The sequence below is a fragment of the Ceratotherium simum genome, chromosome 20 (assembly GCF_057802395.1).
Source record: "Ceratotherium simum simum isolate JZ-2026a chromosome 20, ASM5780239v1, whole genome shotgun sequence".
NCBI lineage: Eukaryota > Metazoa > Chordata > Mammalia > Perissodactyla > Rhinocerotidae > Ceratotherium > Ceratotherium simum.
In genome coordinates this window covers 43,071,887-43,094,262 of record NC_141919.1, presented here as the reverse complement: position 1 = coordinate 43,094,262, position 22,376 = coordinate 43,071,887, and the positions used below count along the sequence as shown (strand labels likewise).

The 22,376-nt window shown below is 37.8% G+C and overlaps 1 long non-coding RNA gene across 1 annotated transcript; it reads right to left on the bottom strand.

Annotated features, from left to right (window-relative positions):
* Positions 1–1,553: 1,553 nt before the first annotated feature.
* Positions 1,554–22,164, bottom strand: LOC147914441 (uncharacterized). The gene is made up of 4 exons (XR_015555325.1): positions 22,080–22,164; positions 18,735–18,843; positions 15,344–15,501; positions 1,554–2,560 (listed from the first exon to the last, which is right to left on the bottom strand). It is a non-coding gene; the product is annotated as an uncharacterized LOC147914441 (long non-coding RNA).
* Between the last annotated feature and the right edge of the window lie 212 nt (positions 22,165–22,376).

The following is a 22,376-nucleotide window of genomic DNA, read 5'->3' as shown; positions in this document are numbered from 1 at the left end:
GGTCATTCTCAAACCTTGAAACAGATTAGAGAGGTAGATAATAAAATGAAAGGAAGGAGAAAGGTACTGAAAATCAAAGAAAAATTCTATAAGCCCAATTAACTTACTAGGAAAGATAAGAAAAACAGTCAACACAATCAGTATGAAAAAACGTGCGAGAAATAAGATTCTAGGGCCAGCCCCGTGGCGCAGTGGTTAAATGCCCGCGCTCTGCTGCTGGTGGCCCGGGTTCAGATCCCGGGCGCGCACCGACGCACCGCTTGTCAGGCCATGCTGTGGCGGCATCCCATATAAAGCGGAGGAAGATGGGCACAGATGTTAGCCCAGGGCTAGTCTTCCTCAGCAAAAAGAGGAAGATTGGCATGGATGTTAGCTGAGGGCTGATCTTCCTCACAAAAAACAAAGAAATAAGATTCTAAGTCAGAATCAGAATAAATCTATAAATTCGTCTAATCTGAGATGTGTGGATTGTACTTTAACAGTCATATAACCTCTCTTAAATATCTATGTATGTTTGTTTTAATTACCTATATTATTTCCAACAATTATCATTATTTGGGGGCAGAATGGTCTAGAGTAGTATTGTCCAATGGAAATAAAATTTAAGCTGCATTTGTAATTTTAAATTTCTAGTAGCTACATTAAAAGAAAGCAAAAGAAACCAGTGAAAGTAATTTTAATAATATATTTTATTTAACCCAATATACCCAAAATAATATCATTTTAACCTAATAATCATATATCATAATCATAATCACAATATCATTTTAACATAATAATCAACAAAAATTGTTAGAGATATTTTATATTCTATTTTACTATTACAAGGACTTAAAAATCCAATGTATGTTTTACATTTAGAGTCAGCACATATCAATTTCACAGTAGCCATATTAGCCATATATTAAATAGAACAAAGTGTCAAGGGCCTGATCTTTTATTTTTTAAGACTTCATTTTTTAGAGTAGTTTTAGGTTTACAACAAAATTGAGAGGAAGATGTAGAGATTTCCCATTAACTCTGCCCCTACACATGTATGGCCTCCCCCACTATCAACATCACTCAAAAGAATGATATAATTTTTACAAAGGATGAACCTACATTGACAGATCATACTTACCCAAAGACCATAGTTTACCTTAGGATTCACTCTTGTACCTTCTATGGGTCTGGACAAAAGTATAATGACATATATACATCATTATAATATCATACAGAGTATTTTCACTGCCCTAAAAATCTTGTGTGTTCTGCCTTTCATTCCCCTCTCCCCCTCCCCAAACCCCTGGCAACCACTAATCTTTTTTTTTTTTTGGTGAGGAAGATTGGCCCTGAACTACCGTCTATTGCCAATCTTCCTCTTTTTGCTTGAGGAAGATTGTCGCTGAGCTAACATCTATGCCAGTCTTCCTCTATTTTGTATGTGGGATGCTGCCACAGCATGACTTGATCAGCAGTGTATAGGTCTGCGCCCAGGATCTGAACCAGGGAACCCCAGGCTGCGAAAGCAGAGCAGGCAAACTTAACCACTACGCCACCAGGCCAGCCCCTACTAATCTTTTTATTGTCTTCATAGTTTTGCCTTTTCCAAAATGTCATATAGTTGGCATAATACAGTGTGTAGCCTTTTCAGATTGGCTTCTTTCACTTAATAATATGCATTTAAGTTTCCTCCATGTCTTTTCATGACCTGATAGCTCATTTCTTTTTAGTGTTGAATACTATTCCATTGTTTAGACATACCTCAGTTTATTTATCCCTTGGCCTACTGAAGAATGTCTTGGTCGCTTCTAAGATTTTGAAATTATGAATAAATTTCCATAAACACCTGTTCGCAGGTTTTTGTGTGAACATAAGTTTTCAACTCCTTTAGGTAAATACCAAGGAGCATGATTGCTGGATCACATGGTAAGAGTATGTTTAGCTTTGTAAGAAACCACCAAACTGCCTTCCAAAGTAGCTATACTATTGTGCATTCCCACCAACAATGAACGAGAGTTCCTGTTGCTCCACATCCTCACCAGCATTTGGTACTGTCAGCGTTCTAGATTTTGGCCATTTTAATAGATGTGTAGTAGTATCTCATTGTTGTTTTAATTTTCATTTCCTGATGACATATGATGTTGAACATATTCTCATATGCTTATTTGCCGTCTGTATATCTTTTTTGGCAAGGTGTCTGTTAATGTCTTTAGCCCATTTTTCACTTGGGTTGTTTTCTTATTGTTGAGTTTTATGAGTTCTTCGTATATTTTGGATAACAGTCCTTTATCAGATGTGTCTTTTGCAAATATTTTCTCCCAACCTATGGCTTGTCTTCCAATTCTCTTGGTGTTATCTTTTGCAGAGTATAAATTTTTAATTTTAGTGAAAGACAGCTTATCGATTATTTCTTTCATGGATCATGTCTTTGGTGTTATATCTAAAAAGGCATCACCGTACTCAAGGTCATCTAGGTTTTCTTATATATTATCTTCTAGGAGTTTTATAGTTTTGCAGATGTAATCTTTTTTAAGGTGGTAGAATTAATTGTGATTATCATTCAAGTATGCAGATGAGTCTAAAGGAAAAGACATATAACCAGATAAGTTTATTTCACCACCATTTTCAGAATTTAGACATCAACTTTTTCCCTCAATGTTCTCATCTAAGTGTGATGAAAAGGTTGGTGGATAAATGATTAAATGAATGAATGAATAAGTGAATATCAAAAAGACTGACATTACTTACAATAAGCCAACATTTTCTGTTTCACAGTCAATGTTCTTTATGCAGCTGCCGTGAGTTTTGGTGCATCATTTACAATGACCTCTTGCTTCCAATCATTAAGACATATTCCTTTTTTATTCTATGATTATAGTTCTTAACCCACATGACCATACCCTAGTGTTTTATTTCCTTGCTGCCTTTTATTAAAAATCTCTTTCTCTCTGTCTCTCTCACTCTCTCTTTCCCTAGCCCACCAATGTAAACATTTAACTAAATTGGATTCTCATTGTGGCAAACAATATATTTTTAATAAAGTGGTGTAATAAAAATTTACTGTTACAATCAATTATATTGAATGTATGCTAGAAGCCGAATTAAGATAATTTGATAAATAAATCCATTTGGAAAGTTTAAAAATGAATCCATCTTATACCAAATGGCAACTTTTAATAAATTGGGGTAATAAGCTTTTGAAGAAGAGCCAATAGAGTAGCAGAAATGCAGTATATAAGGCAAATTTAGGTACTTGTACTAATAGTAATATACATTATAATAATTTATTTTTGTATTTTGAAAATAATAATTATTATTATAGGTAGAAGAATCTACATGTTCCCTAGGTATCTACCTATGATCTAGGTATCATATCACTATTTGATTAACTTATAACAAAAGTCTATATCTCCTTGGGATATAATTTAAAATCTATAAGTTGGGGCCCCTATTATATTGCAGGTATGTTCTAGTCACATTACATATGTGATCTTTAAAATTCATTTAGCAAGGTCCTTAGACTGCAACTCAACCCTAAACTTTTTTTGAGACGTATGAAAACTGCTATTTAAAAGTTACAGTTGTTATCCATCATTGTAGGAAAAGACGTCAATTCTCCTTTGCAGAAGGGAACCGAATTCTCCTTTGTTGCGGGGGTGCAGAGCGGGGGGCTCTTGAATGAGCCACAATTCTGCAAATGTAAAGCTAGGACATACGTATTTTCTTCAGGGAAAAATGTAAAATATTCACTGCCATGAATTCTATTTGGCAATGTAAATTGCCCTGCATAAAAACTGTTTCTGCAGAGTGTGTTCTTGGACTGTGTATGGATTAAGAAAATAGTGTGGCTCATTGGAATTGTGCGTATTCTTGAGCAGCTGAGGTAGGATGTGAGGAGCTGAATTGGAGAGAACTATAGAAAGCTTCTGCGTAGACATGGTTTTCTCCTCAAGCTACTGTTAGTGACTCTAAAAGTATGTGATCGGACTAGACCATTGATGTTCTATACATGATGTCATTTAGAGAGAATTATCCAAAATATATTATTATCTCATTCACGCCACTGAGCAAGACTACATTCATTTTGGGTAAGGTAGACTTTCTTCAAAAGTGAGTTGGTATTTTACTGTCCATCAACCCGGGAGCAGGACGATTCTGGGGACAGAAAATGGGGAGTTGGAAGACAGATCTTAGGCTGGGATAATAATGAAGTATTTTCACCTCCCTGGGCCTTGGAGTAGTTGGTTTTTGGACATAGAGCAGTCACTCTGAAGGGCATTCTCTCTGGAGGAGGTAAACCAGCCCTTGCTACCTACATGGCAGCCATTTGACTTATAGGCATCAAAACATTCATCAGGCCTTCGAGAAAATGCTCCTAGGGACTCCAAGAGTAGCTATATCAAAGAATATTTTTAAATTCATACCATCATTGTTTCCTTCCACCACATCCAAAACTTCATAAAACTTTGTTAAAAGTTGCAGCTAGGGGCCGGCCCAATGGTGTAGTGGTTATGTTTGCATGCTCCTGGGGTTTGTGGGCTCGGTACCCAGGCGCAGACCTGCACACTGCTTATCAAGCCATGGTGTGGCAGCATCCCACATACAAAAAGTAGAGGAAGATGGGCATGGATGTTAGCCCGGGGCCAATCTTCCTCAGCAAAAAGAGGAGGATTGGCAATAGATGTTAGCTCAGGGCTAATCTTCCTCACAAAAAAAAAAAAAAAAGTTGCAGCCAGATCCTGTTCTGTGGGTGCTCATTTTATGCTTGGAATGGAGCAGCAAAGGAAGTAGTCCCTCACATAGTGCCTCTCAGAGCAGGGGCAGCAGCAGTCACCTGCAGAGTTGGTGTGGTGAGCAGCATTTTCAGGAAGTCTTGCAGCAATAGAGGCAGAGGCACCTCACTTTATTAACAGGTCTCACTTTAAATTCGTTTCCTTCTCAGAGGGCACTCAAGCCTGCCTGGCAAGACTAGTCCATTTCCTTCTAAGCTGACATTCACTCTCCCCTAAGTAACTATTTCACATCTTTTCTCTCCTTAAACCCTCCAAAACCCCTCTTCCTTCCTGCTCATTCTTAAATAATAACCTTACCTTGTACTTCACTGAGATAATGGATGTAATCACATGGAATTGTCTTCAATTTCCCCCCAAAATGAATCTACCCCCTCTGCTTTCTCTTCTCCTACAATGGAAGACCAGTCTCCATCTATCAAATGTCAGTCAAAGCACCAGTGTTCTATAGACATCATCTCTGGCTCTCTCAAAGATTTCACTCTGGCAATGATTCCCTCTCTCTCCAGAACCATGAATTTATTCTACTCCAAGGTTAATTAACATTGGCACATATACAAGCTCGAGTATCTGCCATTTGGGAAAAAACAAAAACAAAAAAGTTTCCTGGGCTTTTCATGTCCTTCCAAAGAGGTTCTCCTATCTTTACTTCCCTCAACATCCAAAGGTCTGGAAATAGTTGTCCATATCCACTTCTTCAAGTCCTATCCTATCTTCAACCCACTTCAACTGAGTTTTCAGTCTCTATACTCCAGTGAAATAGCTCTTGTCAAGATCTTCTCAATGATCTCCATGTTGCCAAATTTTATAATCTCTTCTCTGTCTCTTCTGGCCTTTCTTCTCAGCAGTATGTTACATAGTCAAACACTCTTGACTTTTTGAAACACTTTTTTCCTTGAATTCCAGAACATAATGCATTATCTCATTTTTTTTCCCCAATATCACTGATTCTCTCTCTCACTCTTCTTGACTTTCTCCTCTTCTCTAGCCCACCTCTAAATATTAGAGTATCCTAGGGATTGATCCTATAAATTCTTCTTTTAGCTTCCATTCATATTCCCAATAACTCATTCAGATCCATTGCTTAAAATGTCATATATACTTTCATAACTCTCAAATTTAAATCTCCCACCTCTTCTCTCAACCCTGAATTGTAGAATGTACATCTAACTGCTTGACATCTCCAATAGTAAGCTTAAGCATAATTTATTAAAAAACAGAATTCATGCTCTGTACCGTATTACCCAGCCATCACCAAAAAACAATTATTTTATTGCTTCCCCATGTCAGTAAGTACTCCTAAATACCTAAACCTAGCCATCACTTCTGAATCCTCTTCGCCCCTTTACCTAATCTGCCAACATCATATCATTCTATGTCAAAGTAGATCTCAAACCCATGACTTCTCTCTCTCTCTCCACTTCTACCTCCTTAACAAAGCAGCCACCATCTTATCTTACCTGGACTATGATAGTAGCCAAAATATTTTCCCTATTTCAACCATTGTACTCATATTCTTACTGACCCTGCAGCCAGAATTTCTTTTTAAAAAGTTAATTAGATCATGTGGCTTACCTGCTTAAAATATGTCAATAGCTTCTAAACATTCTAATTGTCGTTGGATGCCCTGCAAGGCCGCACATGATCGGGCCCCTGCACAACTCTCAGACTCACCTTGTGCCACTTTATGGCCTTCTCACTGTTTCTGCTATACTCCCTGTGATATTGTGATTTATAATAAGAAATACATATTTGGTCTTTGACCCCTTTTCTGGCACAAAACTCCTAAAACCCTTGGAATTTCCTAAGTGCTGAGAGTGATGCAGGTGTCTTTTTTTATGTTAATGAGGTGACTTTTGGAAAGCCCCTAGGTAGATGGGGCCTGGTCACCAGAGAAATCAACCATTTGATTAGAAGGTTGGAACTTTTAGTCCTACCTCTCTGACCTCCAGGGAGGAGAGAGGGGCTGGGGGTCGAATCAATTGTCAATGGCCAATGATTTAATCAATCATGCCTGTGTAATGAAGCCTCCACAAAAACCCAAAAGCACAGGCTTCAGAGAGCTTCCAGGTTGGTGAACACTTGGAGATTCGGGGAGAGTAGCATGCTTGGAGAGGGCTTGGAAGCTCTGTGCCCTTTCCCCATACCTTGCCCTATGTATCTCTTCCTCTGACTGTTGATCTGTATCGATATTCTTTGTATTAAACTGGTAATCTAGTGAGTAAACTGGTTTGCTGAGTTTGTGAGCTGCTCTGGCAAATTAATCAAACTCAAAGAGGGAGTCATGGGAGCTAGTCAGTCGGAAGCACAGGTAACAAACTGTACTTGTGATTGGTATTTGAAGTAGGGTGTAGTCTTGTGGGCCTGAACACTGAACCTGTGGAATCTGATGCTATCTCAGGGTAAGTAGTGTCAGAACTGAGTTGAATTGTAGGACACCCAGCTGGTGTTTAAGAATTGCTTGGTGGTGTGGGGAAGAAACCCACATGTCGGAATTGATGACCAAAATCATACTCCCCTTCTCTCAGCTGCTCTAACTCAGTGATTATTGCTCAGAACTTTGCATTTGTTGCTCCTTCAATCTGGAATGTTCTGATCTTCCCTTCCTCTGTGCTCCATCTCACCATCTAGGTCTCAGCTCACGTGTCTACTCCTCAGAGAAGATCGTCCTGACCATTTCTAATGTTGCTCCCTTATATTAGCTTACCAGTCAATTTCTACACGACCTCTCTGCTTCATTTCCTTCGGAGTACTTGTCCTTATCTATAATTATTTATCTATTTTGTCTGAATCCCTCACCCCCTACCTGCCATCATCTATAAGTTTCATGAAAACAAGAACCTTGTGTGTCCTATTCACCACATAACTCATGTGCTAGAAAAGTTCCTGGCACAAAATAGGTACTCAATAAAAATAGTTGTTATATGTTATATAAATGAATATCTTGTCGAAAAAGGACAGAATAAAGAACCTGAATAAATCTGTTCTTAGCCCATGTAAGAGAGAACCTGGTGTCATTTGCAGAAACAATTAGGGCTTATTTTAAGGGAATCCATCATGCCACTATTAACTTACACCATCATAATATGAATATTGCAGGAAATGAACCTCATTTTATATTTACAGTCAGTCAAAACCTGGCTATATCAGTTATATTTGCAACAATTTGAGCAGGTGGATGTTACTATCTCCTCTTTAAAATTGCAATATGAGGCCCAGAGGCCATAATAATTTGCCCAAATCCACATAGCAAATAAATGATGAAGCTGGGATTCCAGCCCCTCTGTGTTTGATTCCAAGGTCCATGTCCTTCCTTGTATTCTATAAATAATACACTGCTGAGCATAATGATGAAGCATCTTCTTTTCTGAAAACATTTATTGCTATTCATGAGCCCAAAGGAGAGCTAAAAGTGTGAATACAGGAGTTGATCCATAGCGTTAAGAAGGGGAGGAAAAGAAGAAACTATGTGTATAAAAAATGCAGCTGATGGGTGTCTTTTCAAATACCACAGTGTTTCAATAGGGCCTGTTGAATCACACATACACATAATCAGTGTAATTCCAGGAGCAAGCCCGCTTGGCTCAGCAGTTTTAATATACAGATCAATTTTGCATTACCTCCTTCTGGCTGTGAGTGCTCATAGAGGGAGGTCATAAAACATTTATTGGGCCAAGGATGCAAATTGAGCAAAGAGTGAATCTTCAATCTGTGGACAGGCTCTTGAAAGAGACTTGTCAGGTGAGCCTGTGATGAGCGTTTTCTCTGCCCTACACCCTATGAAATTTTTATTTTCATATCCTTTAAAGAATTCACCTCTTTGGGGGGTGGAAAATTTATATATACATACACACACACACACACACACACATATATGACTATAGCATAATAAATCATGTGCCATTTATATTTTAAAAATAAAAATGTGTGTAACAAAACCTATTAGAAAACTAAACTTGGAATATTATGACAGAAAATCTCCAATTATAACCTAGGGGTAAGATGACATTTGAGGACAATGAGGAAAAGTATAGAATGAGTGTTAATTTTGACCATGAACTAGGACTCCAGGCCAAAAGTCCATAATGTGGCACAACATCCAGAAAAGCAGCGAGTTAATCACGGGTATATGGGGATTTCAAGGTCTGAATTGCAACCCAGAGAAGTGAAGCAACCAGGATAATTTCCATACTTGCTGTGTTACATTTAATTACTCTCAAGGTGGCCTGGCCTGCTGCTGCCTATCTTAATCCATCTTAACCATTTCTCCTAATTCAGCTAATAAGAAATGAATAATGGTTCACCATAATGCAGTCATCTTGGCACACGGAAGGCAAGAAATAAGAGAAAATGAGCAATACCCAAGAAAGGGAGGGGGGAAGGCATTTAGTAAATTTGGCTGGTCTAGTTCAACACTTGAAAACCCTGTACATATTATTCCTGGGCATAATCTGAAGCTTTCTTCCATGAAGCCTCACCTGCCAGTTCCAGCTAAGAGTGATTCTCTCCTTTTCTAATCTCTTGGAGAATTTAGGTCTGCAACATTCTTTGGAACTAACTGAGGCTACCTTGCATCATTATTTTTCTTTTTAGGACAATAGCCTGGGTAATAAGCTAAAAAAGGGGTAGGGCGTATCTTATATTGTTTTTATTTGCCTAATGGCTGGCAAATGTGCTGCAGAGAGCAAGAACTTCATATTTGTTAATGAAGGTGATACTTAATTTGTGTTTATATTTCTCTCTTAGCAGCTAATGACAAACTTATGACAATGGGCATATTGCCCATAGGTGGACATCTCCTGCCATGAGAGATGAATTAGAATATAAATTGGAGGAAGAGAAACAGCTAAGAAGAAAAACTGCTAGGTTGCACATATGTAAGACCACCACCACCCAGGCCATAAGCTTCTTGAGGGCAAGAACAGTCTTCTTTATTCAGTAGCCCCAGTAATTAACACAGCCTCTGATCCACAGGCAGCTGCTCAACACTTATTTGTTTAATGAATGTCGTCCTGCCAGCTCAAACACACACACACACATGCATGCATGAGCACGCATGGCATCTTCAGAACATTTACAGAGATGGAATTTGTATTTTAAGAAGATACAGTATGTATCAAGACTTTCTATAACCATCAACTCAAATTTCTTGGGCACTTTAATAGCTTTATATGTTTTTAAGTCGATCCTTGTTGTTTCACTTCATTCTTCTTTATCCAAAATGATTTTTATTTCTCTCCTATTTGTAAGCCTCACTTAAGCCCTTACGGCTCTCCCAGCATCATTCCTGTAGAGGCCCAGGGCAGGGAGAGTCACAAGAGCAGCTGCCTTAGCCTACTCCTTCCCAGCAAAGGTACAGCAAAAGAAGAAAGACTCAAGTTACCCCAATCTGTCCTCTTACTTTGGAGTTCCAGAAATGCAAAGAGCTGCTACGTGAAAAAACAATATTTGTCCCTAATGACACCCCTTTCAAATCATTTAATTAGGACACATCTAGAAAATAATGTAATAATTGTCAACCAAGCAACTAATTGTCACAAGTTGTCTTGAAAGGAGCAGAGCTGAGTCTAAAATATAACAGGCAACACTCTCCCACACATCCGTTGCACTCTTGGCAAAAATACTCCCTTAAGAATCACAGAACTAGTGCAATCTAAATAAAGTATTGGTTTTAGTTAATAGCCATACACCAACATTGGTTCCGTAGTTCTGACAAATATACTAAAGTAATGTGAGACGGTAACAATAGAGAAACTGGGCAAGGAGTATATGAGAACTCTGTGCTATCTTTCGCAACTTTTAGTAAGCCTAAAACTACCCTAAAATAAAAAAGCTTTGAAAGATTTTTGTGTGTGTATGTGTGAGGAAGACTAGCTTCTGAGCTAACATCCATTGCCAATCCTCCTCTTTTTGCTGAGGAAGATTAGCTCCGAGGTAACATCTGTGCCCATCTTCCTCCATTTTGCATATGGGACGCCACCGCAGAGTGGCTTGATGAGTGGTGTGTTGTTCTGCACCCAGGAACGGAAACTGCAAACCCCAGGCTGCCCAAATGGAGCTTTGGGCAAACTTAACCACTTTAGGGGCGCCACCTGGCAGCCCCTAAAGATTTTTTTTTTTTTAAATGGCCAGCCCAATCAATTGTTTTCCTTTTCATTTACTTTATTGTAAATATTTATTTATTTATTTATCCCCCCCCCCCCCAAAGCCCCAGTATATAGTTGTATGTCATAGCTGCACAGCCTTCTAGTTGCTGTATGTGGGACGCGGCCTCAGCATGGCCGGAGAAGCGGTGCGTTGGTGCGCGCCCGGGATCCGAACCCCGGGGCGCCAGCAGCGGAGTGCGCGCACTTAACCGCTAAGCCATGGGGCCGGCCCCCCCAAAGATTTTTTAAAAAAAGAATCACAGAATACAGAGAGAAACTCAGTTAACTAGGTATCTCCCAAAGCTTTCCTGAGAAAGGAAGTTCCTACGGGAAAGTCCCAAGCCCTGTTCACAACTGTGGACGAAATGTAGACAAGACTGAAGGCCTGGCTGAGGAAAGAGAGCAATGGTGCTTGGTCAGATTCAGCGAGACAACACAGCACTCTGAGGGACAGTCATTGAGTGGTGAGGGATGAGATTCACCAGGTCTTAGCAGGGTTTTGGCCGGAAGCAAAGTAAATTGTACTTGAACTTAAACCAATCTATCTCCCTTTCCCCGTCCAGACTGCTTATGTACCTTTAATAGAAGAGAGTCACTCTGTTGAGACAATCCTATTCAAGAGAGCTGAGTATGAAAATTAAATCAATTGCATTACATCCTGTAAAAGAAGCATCTCCAAGAAGGAGAAAGGCTTTTCCAAACAGCTTAAAAGGATAGATGAGTAATGGTGATCCTAGGAACAGTGGAGAGAGTGCCAGGCAAGGGTGGCGGTAAAAATGGATGATCCACACCTCAAGAAGATAGAGTGTGAGAGTCACTTAGAATCTCAGGTGTGAGAAGAATCTGAGGTGGGCAACGTGTCCTGGAAGAGTGGGAGCTGTGGGAAATGATATGCAGGGCCTCCGTATTGTGCAAAGAACAAAAGAGCGTTGCAATTACAGAGGATGAGGGTAGCCATCAGTCTTGGTGAGAAGCTGTTCAAGTGACCTTACCTAGGATCCTATAGCTTGTGGGGCCTGGAGAATGTTTGGGTTATTTTGAGATATTTAATGAGGGGATTCTGAAAGTCTTGGAACTTCAGCAGTCAAGGAGGTATTAGTAAGAAGTTATAGAATTTAGAAACAATGTTATTGGACATATTCCTCAAGTTCAATGAAAATGGGCTCTTTCAAGTTACATCATACATCTGGATGAAGGCTTACCACAGCCAACAGCACTGCCTACCAGTCTAAGGGAGTCCTGAATTTTTACAGGCCTGGAGGAGCCCCTCGGGGCCTGTGATAGAAGGATAAGATGGCTAATTATTTCTTTTATTTCTTATTAGTTACAGAAGTGTTGAGTCCACTGAGGTTAGGCTGAGCTATCCATGACTTTGACCTCAGGGACAAAGAGAGTCCAGAAAAACACATAAATGGCGGAATTTTCCCTCATGTAAGACATGGAGAATATGGCATCCTATCGTGAGGATGCCCCACCCTGCAACACGGGAGCTAAAACGTGAAATGAAGTATTGAGTCTGATTTTCCTTTCAGAAGTCAAGACGTTATAAATAGTTAAACTATAAACTAGATTTTAAAAGACTACGTGTTTATTCTCCAAAAAAATCTGAGCTCTGCTATCCCAGGTTTATACTTAAGGCTTTTCCACAATGCTATTCCAATCCACAAATTAGAATCAGCCATCGGGAGGATCTTTCACCTTCTTAATGGTGTGAGAAAGGATCAACACTTAGCTGATCCCTATCGTACACCAAAAACGCTTAAATCCTTTTTAGTCTATAATTAACAAAGTAATGCCTGATAAAAATTTTAATACAAATCTGTATAAAATAAAGAGTAAACGTCTTTATTTTAGTCTCACTCTCCAGGATTTGCCACTGTTAACAATTCAGTGGCTAAGTTCCAAGCATTTTTCATGTGAATATGATCGTAAAACATATTTTTACAGAGATGAGATTATACTGTACATGCTACTTTGCAATCTGCTCTTGACACTGAAAACTTTCTTTACGTATAGAATCCTCCAGCTACACTATGACACAGATAATATTATACCTATTTCAAGAATGAGTAAGGGGGCCTCAAAAATATTGTGTATTCTATTCAAGTTCACACAAGCTGTAAATAGGCTTCAAGCCCAAATCTATTGTTTCTCGAAAGCAAGCTGCATGGAATAGAAATGGTATGCAGATAGCTTAACCTCCACTGTTTAGTTCAGGGATAAGCAAACTTTTTCTGTACATGGGCAGACAGTAAATATTTTAGCTTTGGGGGCCACATAAGGTCTCTCACATATTCTTCTTTGCTTTTGGGGGTTTTTGTTTGCCTTGTTTACAATCTTTTAAAAATGTAAAAAACACTCTTACTTGGGGGCCATACAGAAACAGGACTCAGATGTTAGAGATATGGTCCGAGGGGCTATAGTTTGTTAAAACCTGATATAGTTCCAATTGCACAATTTAACAATGCGGACTTTTAAAATGCCAAAATTTGCTTCCTTGCCACTGAATGTATCTTTCCTCTGGCTAGACATACATTCTTAAAATACAAATCAAGCTTGGGAAAGTTTGGGATCACTGACTCCATCCTTGTACCTGCCACTCACCATGACATCATCCATCAGGCAGTAAGTTACAAGGCTTCACACAACCCCTTCAGGTCAAACTGAAGTGGAGATTTGGTTTTCCTGCAACTAACACTTTGGGAAAACAAAAGGACAAAAGTATAAATCTCTCACATAGAAGTAACAGTAGAAGCCTACTTAAGAGTGTTTGTATTTTGCTTCTTTTTGTTAGTTGCCAAGAATTTACCATCGCCAGAACTAAATTGTTTATTTTGAGACACTAATGAGCAGGCCACCGGAAGCTAGGTTGTCATTTTTTTATTACAATGAGGTCTTATTATTGCTTCATGTTGTCAAGACACAACTCCTCCACACCTCATCCACCTCCTCTTAGTAGAAGAAGAAAAATAATTTGGTATGACATTTATCTCTATGAAGAAGCAGCAGTGTGTACTAGAAAAAATAGGATCTTTGGAGACATACACATTTGAATCTCAATGTCTTTATTTATAGTTAGTTGATATTGGGCAAGTTGCTTAAGCTCTCTGGGCCTCAGTCACTTTATCTCTAAATTGCAAAGTTGTTAAATGGAAGGGAATTGTAGATTCATAGATACTTAATATTAATAAAACAATATAATATATTTAATTTTTATAAGGCAATAATTAAGACTGCAGATAAATATGGCAAAATCATCCTAGATAGCAATCCTTAGCTGGCCTACGGAATACAAATTCCAGTGTATTTTTTACATCACAAAAACCCATCAGCATAATTGCTTTTATAATTCTCTTAAAACTCCCGGGGAGCAGGGAGCAGATTTTAGAGAATTTGTGAGATCATTCTTTACAATCTAGTGTTAAGATATACATTTTTCTCACCTAAAAACAATCAAAAATATAGGGTATCCTTTTAGAAATCTTGTTCTATTAGTAAATGCACATAATAAGAAAAGTACTACAAATTCTTTTATCTATAACATTTTTTCTCCATCAACCTGAGCAAGAACAAACAATGCTAACACAATGTCTGTTCGCTGTTTAGTAATGGATTCAGCAAAGGAAGACTACATCCTAAAAGATTAATAAGAAGCGAATGTTCAGGACAGCGAGAAGACGAACAGCAGAGTGGCTGTTTTGCTTAACCACCTGTCAGTCAATATTCACACCTGGCTTTGGTCTTTGGGCCCATGCTGCTAAGCTTGGCCTCGGTCTCAGATTTCTGCCAATAGCCTAAAAGCTATATTCAGACAAACATTCAAAAGTGCATTACTCTAGCTCCTTCAGACAAACTGACATAACGGGTTTCCATTTTAATTAGGGAGGCTTCTAAATTGACTTATGTCAGAGTTGTCCAGGGCTTAGTAGTAAATGATAAAAGTGAGGATTTCCTTACATGTTTATATTAATATATTCTTAAATTGTGGGGCAGCATGGTTTGTAGGAGTCAAAAAAGCAAAATGTCAGAACATATAATGCTGAAAGTAATATGAAAATCACCTAAAGAATCCCGAATTATTAAATACGGATCATTTGTCCAAAAGGTGAGGTGTTTTTAATCAGTACCTCTCAATCCAATCAGAGTCATTAAAATTCCTCAGTTGTTGAGCTTTTTCCAAAAGTGAAAAAACAAAGAGATTATCTTTAATCAGAGGTGATATTTCTGGAAATCTTGAGTATCATCCCTTATCAGACTTATGATCTGCTCCCACCAGTCTCACGGTCCACAGCTGTTCTATTTTCATTCCACGGTCTCAGGTTTTCCAAAGCAATCTTACCAAATAACAGGTATTTTCCCTGATACACACACACACACACACACACACACACACACACACATTTCAGTTGCTCCCCCAATACCTACCATTTCTTAGCAAGGCATCCTTTAACCCATAATCGTGGTACGATCTATTTTTTCCACTCCATTCTACCTCTCTGTGTTCACTTGTGCTTGCCATTCCCCAAGAATACTATACACATTCATGCCTTCATTTCTTTGTTTATAGTGTTCCCTTGGCAAAGCTGCAAAAACAAAATTAGTGGCATTTCAAGCAACAATAGTGTTTGGCAGGTATTCTCTTCTAAAGTATTCAACTTTCATCATTTTTGCATATATGTTGAAGTTTATGCTCAAGGACCAGGAGTAACTGTGATTTGCCCTGAAAAATATTAGCACATCCTTCTTTCCATCTATCAGCACCAACTTGGAGCATAAATGAAATTTTAAAATAATTTCCTGAATATCTAAATTTACTTAGTACTATGTAACAAAGAACTTTCTTTTTCTCTATCCTTACACCACCTACCTATGCCATTAAATAGAGTAATATTTAAAAGAAAGGAAATCCTATCCACACAATATAGTAGGCTTGAGGGATATATATCCTACACACTGGAATTTTATTAATGTGATGATTAGAAATTTTGTGCTACATTTGGAAAAAATGCTTTCACTGCAGTTGTCACTGAAAATCATTCACCTTGCTGATTATTCAGGGTAATGACAGAAATTTCATGAAATCTTAGAAAATTTAGACATAACGAGATTTTGTTTAGCAACTCCCAGCCAATGTCTGATCCCTCTATTACATGCTCTCACAGAACCTGCATATTTACTTTTCAACAATTCTCACAGTTTGTAGTTTGCATTTTTATGTCATTTCATTAATATTTGTTCTTTCCCACAGAACTGTAGGCTCCATGGGACAGGGACCATGTGTGTTCTGCTCACCTTTGTATGCCTAGCACTTAGCACAGTGTCTGGCACTGAGTTAGCATTCAGTAAATATTTGTTGAAGATGTGAACAGCATTATACATTGAGAATCTGCTTAAGTGATAAGTTATCTAAGTTAATCCAGAGCATTAGCCTAAGAAAATAAAATGGAAGGGGATCTTAAGCTTAAAAGGTCAATATTCACAGTATCAATGCTTGATGTAGAAGTCAATTATAGAAATGAAAAAATACATTTATATAAAATATAAAAATACATATAATATATAAAATATACATAAAATACTTTAAAAAGATATGTATCTATCTCCCTCCTTCTTCAATTTTAAGAAGCTTCAAGGTAGGTTTGAAGTTTTAAAAATTCTCTAAGATCTTAAAACATCGTAGAGTACATGAAACATTACTCTTCAAATTGAGAGCAAGATAAATACAAAAAATACACTTTAAATTTAAGGACTTTGACTTCTGTCTGTCAAGCCACTTCAATATCTCTTTGGAATTAGGCATCATTTATATAAAAACTGATACATACATTTGTAGAAATTCAGTAGGGGCTGGAAGAAACTTTTGCAACAAACAGATTAGAATTCCTCTTAAAGTGGAAACTGTCTTCATTTGGAAAATTAAAGGCTTGGTGTGAAAATTGGATCCTGTCAGTTAGGGTGAGAACAGAGTTCGAGGCTTCAAAAAAAAGAATGACAGTACTCTGCATAAGATAAGCAGAGGAAGCTGTTACTGTCAAAGAGGAAGAAAAGAAAATGAGAGAATAAGAAATAGAAAAGGGATAAGGACAGAGGGGACAAAAAGATGGGGAAAAGTTGGGACTAGATACCAACTAGGACCAATGGAAGTCTCCAGGTGAGGCAGGGTCAAAGGATTATTTTAAGAATAACCATGACTTCTTTCCATCTCTGGCATGATGGGGTGTCATGCGTCAGATTAACCCTCCCTCTGAGGTCAACAGTAAAAGCTGATTGACTTTGAATAAATAAATAAATAAATAAATATTTGAAGACATCATAAATCATCCAAAGAAGACAGGACTTGAAAGATCAATATCGCAGAAAGTAAGCTTACCAAGGTGAGACTCGAATTTCCCTTTGCTTTTCCCCTGGGGCATTTACCAATCTGTATCTCAGGGAAGAGAGGCAGAAAGAAGTTCCTGGAGGTGGAGGCAGTTCCATCAGGTTGGGGAGGCCGAAGTTAGTGTTTGGAGATGCCCAGATTGCAGGGCCAAGATCACAGAAAAGAAGGAACTGCACAGAATTGAGTTAGAAATTCTACGTACAATTTCTCCACAAGGCATTAACTGACACCTAAGCTGCACATGCAAGACATGGAGAAGACAAGTGGAAAGTAAGGCTGGAAGGCTAAAATGCTGAGCAAAGACATCCGAAGTTCTGTGGTGCTAGACAGACAAGGTTAGGGATCAGGGCCTGCCAAGGCAAAGGTTCCTAAGTAAACAACCCAGAATTTCAAATGAGTCCCTAAAAGGCTACCCCATAGAAAAAAAGAACAAACTGCTCTAAGAAAGGCTGAAACCAAGACTTGGCTCTAGTAAGATGATTGTTTCTTCCTTTATTTGCCTGTAAGAAGAAAATTGAATCCTTTCTGGAGAAAGATAACATCATCTAAACACTCATACACAATGTCTAGCACACAATCAAAACATAAAACGGTGCCACTGGTAAAATAGATATTGGAGATATTAGTCAGAGGCTTTAAAATAACTATAATAAAAATGTCAAGAAAATGTTGGTAAAGATGGAAAATTTCACCAGAGAATAAGAATCGATAAAAGAAATCAAATAGAAGTTCTAGAACTTAAATAACAACAACTGAGATTAAGAATTTAATAGATGGGTTTAATAAGGAAATCTAAATAAAGTATGGACTTTAGTAAATAATGTGTCAATATTGGATCAGGAATTGTAGTCAATATATCTTATTAATATAAGATGTTAATAATAGGGGAAACTGGATGCAGAAAATATGGAAACTCTGTGTATTACTTTGCAATTCTTCTGTTAATCTAAACCTACTTAAAATTATCTTCAAAGGACTAATAATAAGACCCACAGCTATCTTTTCATTAGAAACAATGAGAGAAAAAAAACAAAAAAAAACTTCTTGAAAGCAACTTGAAACTATTTTTTTAAAAAAACACTACCAATCTAGAATTTAATACTTAGCAAACATATCATTCATAAATGACAAATAAATCTGAGATTATTTATTTCCAGGATACATACACTGAAATAAAAACTAAAGTAAGTCTTTCAGACAGAAGGAAAATTATCCTAGAAGGAAACCTGATAATGCATGAAGATATGAATGATGTCAGAAAGGCAAAGGGTAGTGAAAAAATATTTAAGAAAAAGAATAACTTTAGAAGGAATATACACCCAGATATTAAGATTTCTTGTGTAACTTTAGTAATTTAAACATTGTGATACTGGCACAGGTTAAGAAAAATGATCCATTGTAACAGAAAAGAGATTCCAGAATCATACTCACACTTACATTGTCACTTGCTTTTCCACAAATATGCCAGTGCAACGCTGTGGGGGAAAGCATGTTCCTTTCAATAACTGATGTTAGAACAACTGGAATAATGAGAATAATAAAGTATCTAGAAGAAAACAAAAGAGAGTATATTCAGATCCTTGGGTTAAACAAAGATTTCTCAAGAAGGAAAAAGTACTAACAACAAAGGAAAATGTTGATAAACTGGATTTAATTAAAATTAAAACTTTCTGTCACTGAAAGACACCATCAAGAGAATGAAAATGTAAGCCTTACATCAGATAAAGATACACGAAATACAAATACCAATAAAGACTAGTATTAAAGGTATATATTGAGAACTTCTACAAATAAGTAAGAAAAAAGATGAACAGGTGTTTCAACAGGATGTCAGCATGGCCAATATCACAATAAAAGGCACTACATCATTACTCATCAGGAAAATCTAAAGTAAAGCCATTATGAAGTACCACTAAATCCACCGGAATAGCTAATTTTTTATTTTTAATAATGATAATGGCCTCATCAAATGTTGACAAGGCTGTGGAGAACTGGTGTTATCATCCTACTGAGAGCGTGACTCAATACAAAGTCTTTGGAAAACTGTCAGCATCTACTAAAGAGAACATGCATGTTATGTTCAATTATAATTAAGTAATTCCACCCCAAGTATAGGGCCAGCAGGAATCAGTTGACATGTGCACCAAAAATGTTTACAGTAGCTTTATTTGTAACAGCTAAAACTAGAAACAACTCATCAGTACTGTCCTTAGACTCTCGCAAGCAATGCCTCAAGAAGCCCCATGCCTTCCTTGAAATTTTCTATCTCTTTCCAGTGGGTAGGATCAGCCAGAGCTGGAATTGCCATCCACGTGGGGTGTCTGAGCCCAGACTAGGACTCACATGGGTCCTGGTTTCTGTTTCCCCTTGTCTTGATGCTTTCCAACCCTCTACCCCACTCATGGTGTCAACCAGATGCCCCAAGGAGGTCCAGAACTCCTTGGCTAGCAAATGTTTTGGTTTTTTTTTTAAAGTATCATATGAGATTGACCAGAATGGTGCTAATACACTGATTGTGGGTGACACAGGATAGACACAGGGCTCTGGGCTACCAACAGTCTACTGTCAACCCTTGAAATAGAGCCATCTGTGTAGGCCCATGCATCAGCTCTTACCTCAGTGCCACCTCTGGTCGATTGCACCTGAGAATGGGGGCTGGCAGCACACATCCTGACATGGGCACCCAGTGCAATCCTCTACCCTTTCCGGAGACTGCACATCATGTATCAGCCAGTCCTCCAGGGCTGGCCATGCCTGTCTCCTCCACAGGCTATCCAGACTGATGCTCTGTAATGTCAATGAGTCCTCTTGATCTGTCTTTTCTTGCCTTCAACAGATGGGGCAACATAATGCTTCCCTGGATTGGTCTTAAGCTGTGTTGAACAAGTCAAGGACACTCCTTGTGTGAGCAAGACCACACTGTTTGCTCTGCTGATGGACCCCTAGACTATCATCCCCAATGGTAAGAGGATGTAGAAGGCAGGGGTAATAACCAACATTGAAAGATATAACATTCTAGGATTATAGTGATTATGGTCAAAAGAGTTCAAGAGAAGACATAGTTAGAAGATGTATTCATCTATGCTTATTCTATAAAATTCCAAATGGTAAATTTAACATGACTAGAAAATGAATTATTGTTGACATTTTCCTGTATACTATGGATAAGACTTGCATCTGTGGTCATAATCATTGAAGTAAAGTAACAATATTTGAGAGAGTCACTGGAAGCTAATGTTCACAGGTAGCAGAATGGATGCTGTGATATCATGGGTAAGGAGGTAACCAGCATTTAATAAAAGGTATTAGAAAAATACAAAGGCAAGAAGCTCTATATTTTTTCAATACCAACAGGTTCTGAAGAGCCATGGCATTGTGGATAATAACAGTGTTGCTATCTTTTCCTCATGGTGAGAACACGGAAATTTGCTAGTAATAGGACACTTGACAATAAAGAACATGAAGAGATGGTTCCTGGACCTGAACAAAAAGATACCTGGACTTTATGAAGAATCTTTATGTCTACTGATTGGACAATAAACAAATATGCAAGTACCTCTTCTCTATTTATTATTCTAAATGTTTATTGATAAACCTATAAACTATATTCATATGGGCCCATAAATTTTTATAATTCATTTTTAATCATTTATATAGACAAGGACCTTGCAAAAAATGTTTGCCCAGGACTCTGCATACCCTAGGGGTGTCCCTGGACACCAAACACCCTTCAACAGTAAAATTAAGAAATAATATGTAGTATAGTCACACAATGAATACTGTACATCAATGAGAATGAATGTACTAAAACTAAATGCAACGACATGGATGAATCTCATGAGTGAAAGAAGAAAGACATCGAAGAGTACGTGCTATATGATTCCATGTGTATAAGTTTCCAAAGTAGGTAAAACTAGTCTATGATGGTGGAATTATCAGAATGGTAGTAACCCTTGGGTTACTACCCAAGGGGTGTGTGTGTGGAGGGTAGTTATTAACTACAAGAGGGTTTGAAACTGAACAAATTATTGCAAGAAAACTTAAAGCTGAATGTACTGATACTCTTTGTTCCAATTCTTTTCTCTACCCTTAAGAACAATTAAGGCCACTTATTTGTCACGTCAAAAATATTCTGGACCATCTCCTTATTTTATTTTTGTCTTACAGAAGACATGTAAAGGTAACTCACAGAAATATATTTCAATGTTTTCAAGCTTACTAGACAAGACTTTATGCAGTAGTCAGTCCTTCCAGAGACAGTACCTTTATTGTTTGTTTGTTACAAGACACATTATGAAAAATATGGAGATTAACTTTCAGTAATCTCTCATGCTACACTATGTTGAGATCACGTTTTTGAATCTCCAAGTGAACTGATTCTCCAGTGACGTCCCATGGTTTCAGTTTTCCTTGTTAAAACGTTCTAACATTTCTGCCTTTCTACACTCTCCTCCCACTATGTTTCTCTCTTTTCATGACTAATATATTGTGCAGTAAAAAACTGGGAGGGTAGAGCAGAAAATAGGGAAGGAAAGGAAGAAATGGTCTAATATTGGAAGTATTCTAGTGCTTCAGTAACCGACTTGGCTCATTTTTCACCTCAGAGTAACTGTAATATATAAACATGCTTACTAGTACAACATTATTTAGAATTTAATTATGCATTTGTTCCTTTTACTTAATTATTTTCAAAACAAAAAGCTTTTAAATCTATTGCAGTATTCACAGCTGCTAGAGTTAAGCCTGTAAGGCTTCTGCAACACCCCATTCTCTACTACTCACCAGTCAAGGTGAAATTGTCCTTCTGGAGGTTAATTTGTCCCTTCTTGGCCTCAGTCTCAAGGCGAATCTTTGGTAGAGTTAAGGCAAAACAAAGTCCTAAATACAAGTATCTTGCTTGGAAAGCAATTGAGGACATTAAAAAGACACAAAACCTAAAAATCAATTGGATTTTAAGAGACAAAAAACTTCCAATTGTTCAGTTCAGGCTAAGAAATAGTCTCTTAGGAATTTACAGGGAAAAAAGTTGTTATAGAAAGAGTACACATAAAATATAACTTTAAAAAAATGCAATTAGAA